At 30.8% G+C, this 3841-nt stretch overlaps 1 pseudogene; it reads right to left on the bottom strand.

The window, feature by feature from the left end:
• Window positions 1-908: 908 nt before the first annotated feature.
• On the bottom strand, window positions 909-2691 carry LOC128174490 (uncharacterized; annotated as a pseudogene).
• Between the last annotated feature and the right edge of the window lie 1150 nt (window positions 2692-3841).

Raw genomic sequence — 3841 nt, 5'->3', positions numbered from 1 at the left:
CATAGTGTACGCGTAACGCAATTTTAAACATAAATTTATAATTTTACTGTACGCGTAGTTCTATGATTAAGCATTGGTTTGTAATGGTAAGTTAATTCAATAGAATGACCATTGTATGAATGGACTCATCAATTCAAAAAATTTCAATGATGAAAAACAAATATTTTTGCTGCAGTTTTTTGTAATTAGTAGTTTTTTAATCCACCTTGCACATTCTTTTACACAGCTGTCATATGCACACGATTGCAATTTTGAAAACAACTAAATAAGTTTTGGATTAATTAATGATATTTAAAAGTTGAGTTCTAGTACAAGTATTTGGATTTAAGTATTTATATTGACAAGTGCAACGAGAAACTTTATATATAATATATTTACAATATATGCAATTGATATCAAAACCTTATATAAAAATAACTAGGTTACATCCCGCGCAAGCGTGGAAAATAAAATTTTACAAGTTAATGGGCATTGTGTTTTTTTATACACATTTATGTCCGATTTTTTTTTCTTAATAAGTTTTTTAACCTTTAAAAAAAACGAGTCGTACAAAACGTAATTTCAGTCAACAGAAGTATTTTAGCTCGTTGTAATGTTCGAAGCTATGCATACAGATGTTCATCTTCAAATCAGACTTACCCGTACATACTTATAAGAGCTACGCGTACAGTAAGCAATATCGAGGCATGGTAAAAAACAACAACAAAAAAACCCCCAAAAACCCAAAAAACCTTCAAATTCAAAGAATGCATTGCTTCCTTGATATATGTAGTTCTTTTTTGTCTGAAAGATATCGTATTTGGCAAATATTTTCAAAATAAGAAACAACATGTTTTGTGAGAGAAATGAGAAACACCTCTCTAGAAATTTTGATTCGATTTCTTATTGAATGTTTGCACTGTTTTGTTTTAATGAAAATATTTTTGATCTTGATATCCTGGAATGCAATTGAAACACTGACCTCTGTTAGGGTCACAGATTCTTCCCTTACAATTTGTAGGACATACGTGCAAACAATCTTCTTCATATTATCCATCACATCGTATTTAAATTTAAGCGTCAAATAAATGCACATTGATATACATGTAGATAATTATGTATGCAGGCACATACACTGCTATCTTAAACATATATTTGTATTGTAACTCTTCTGTTGAAACTATGTTAACGAAACAGTATTTATGTTTTCAGGATACATGTATGTATGTTTCTCATTTCTTTGTCTTATTGATAATTAGTATAAATACAGAGCATTGGACTGCTTGAAATACGTTCAATTTGACTTTTAAGTGTAGGAATAATTAAACATACATTTTGATTTTCATTAAAATAATAACTTTGATGAAATGACGTTAGCTTTGTCTTATAAAACGTTCGAATGAAAAGTTAGCAAGAGGCCTACATGTCTATCGGCCACCTGATTACATGAAATCAGAAACGCATTTCTGATTTAGGTACTTAGAAAATCTTCATGTCAAGCTGTCAAACATTAGAAATGTACTAACCGTATACCTCAACTTCACAAAGTTCATTGTATGCATACTTTAAATAGTAGCTAGGGTATGTAACATTCGGTTTCCGCTCATTGTAGTAAATAACGCATCGTCCAAAAACAGAGAGTTGATTCTCTGGTACAATAATCCCCTGCTTATAATAGTCTGTATATCGTTGAAACAAAGATGGCCGTCCTCTTTTGAAGTTTTGTTAGAAATAAAAAGGAAAAATCCTGACTTCTGATTGGCAAATGACCATGGATCTATATTCAAAAATGTATATCTATTAAACTTTTACATTTTTAGATACTACATATTACTTTTTATATAGTTGATGTATATATTATTACTTAATTACGTCAAAATGTATGAGATATACCACGTTGAAGCTATTTAAATAAAAAATCGCGGATCGGAGCAAAAAATAATGGATTAAAAGGGGTACATGTATCATTATTGTAATGTTTTTACTAAGTTAGAGATAAGAAAACTTAAAAAAAAAAATTGTAATATACCACATTATAACAAAAAATGTAGATCGGAGTCTCGATGAAAGGATTAAACTAGATATCATTATTGCGAAAAGAAAACCCATTTAGAATCCTATAAACATCGTATTTTTAGATAAACGTTGACAATTAGCAGAAGTGAGAGTCTAAATATCTGGATTGTGTTAAGTATCCTGTACTTATATTAATTGAATATTAACAATTCAGTAAATAATGTATGTTTATTATGAAAATCGGTTAAAAAAGAATATATTATGCAAATAATTCAGAAATCAGCAGTATCACTCAATAAAAGGTAATATACTTGGAAACTATGAAAAAATGCATATATTGTGTTTGAAGTGTCTCGCTAAATATTAAGCTAGTTGCTACATGCATCAGTATAATGCAAATCTTTTTTCTTCTTTTTTTCATTAGTCGTTCATGAAACTTGTGTGGCGGCTTTCATTATTCATTCCATTCTTACCCAAGTTCTCTCTCCTGTAAAAGATATTGATATAAGAGATTCTGACCACCCTGCCTAGATCTATTCTCAATTCTGCTGTGTACTTTCCGTCAGCTGAGATCGTGCATAGACCTCTAAAGGCTGCCCAATTGTCATATTTACCGTCAACCGCATTGGCGGAGCAATAATCCTTGTTTAAATCAGGCCAAGGATACTGCTGCCAAGTAGGTTTGCCTAGTGCTAGATTTTCCGTTTTGATAATTTATACCTTTTGCACATGAACAAATTACTACTTAGTGCATGTTATATAATTAATATTTGCCGGCTGAGATTATCTTTAAAATGATAATTATCTGAAAGATTTGTAAAATTCAACTCAGGTATGTAGAAGCTGGTTTAAAAAAAAATAAAAATCTTCCATATTACATGTAAGCTGAAAAGATCAATTTTGTATCATAATGAATAAAACCCACCTAATCCATAAACGTTAATTGCATACAGCAGAACATGTAATAATAAGAATTCCAGTCTTTGATAACTCTTATCTGTGAATGAAAATAACATATATTAATCCTTGAATACACACATTAGACGCTAAGTAATTAATGTTAGAATGACACCGAAACTAGAAAAGATACAAACCATCTAAAATTATTCTTAACAAGATGCATCAAAATAATTAAAATGCGTTCTGAGTAGTAGGAAGGCCGTATGTATAAATCCAAATCAATACAGTAACTTCGTATGGAACGTCGAAAACCTCAATCTTCATAACTGCGTGGTTAAGGCAACCGCGGTATATATTTTCTGTGTTTCGACTTTTCTTGACAATACGGAATTTATTATTGCACCTTTTTTTAGATTTACTTTCACCAAGTTTCCCTGTAAAAAAAGAGATCTAACGATTATGATTCGTTACATTGCAAGGTAACATTAGATTAGATAAGAGACAAATTCAGATTGCTTTTAAAAACACTGGCATGGAATTGTTAATATTAGTTGTTGAAAGTTAATATAATTTTGAATCATCTGGTGACGTCAGGCCAAACATTTTAAAGCTAAACACGTATTATCTGGGTATAGCTAATGCATTTCCCATAGGCCGTAATGTTAACGTTTGGGTTCATAGCTCCGGCCCTAATTTTTGTTCAGCAACGAGGGACCTCTTGAATGAAAGCTCATTAAATTGTCTCTTTCCTGTTAAAATTTCATGGTGTGAAGTCTGATTCGTTTTCCGGCTAAATGCGTCTGTATTGAAAAAATCTGAAAATGAAAGTAAAAGTCACAGTTTTGGAAAGGGTGTACATCAAACAATTTCAATTCTTTTTATTAAATGCTAAGTCAATTTTGACACTTGCTTTTGAAATTGCAAATCCTCTTTTCTCACATGTGTC

Source organism: Crassostrea angulata, chromosome 2 (assembly GCF_025612915.1).
Source record: "Crassostrea angulata isolate pt1a10 chromosome 2, ASM2561291v2, whole genome shotgun sequence".
NCBI lineage: Eukaryota > Metazoa > Mollusca > Bivalvia > Ostreida > Ostreidae > Magallana > Magallana angulata.
Note: the sequence above shows the minus strand (reverse complement) of the source record. Positions and strands in the feature narration are given on the sequence as shown.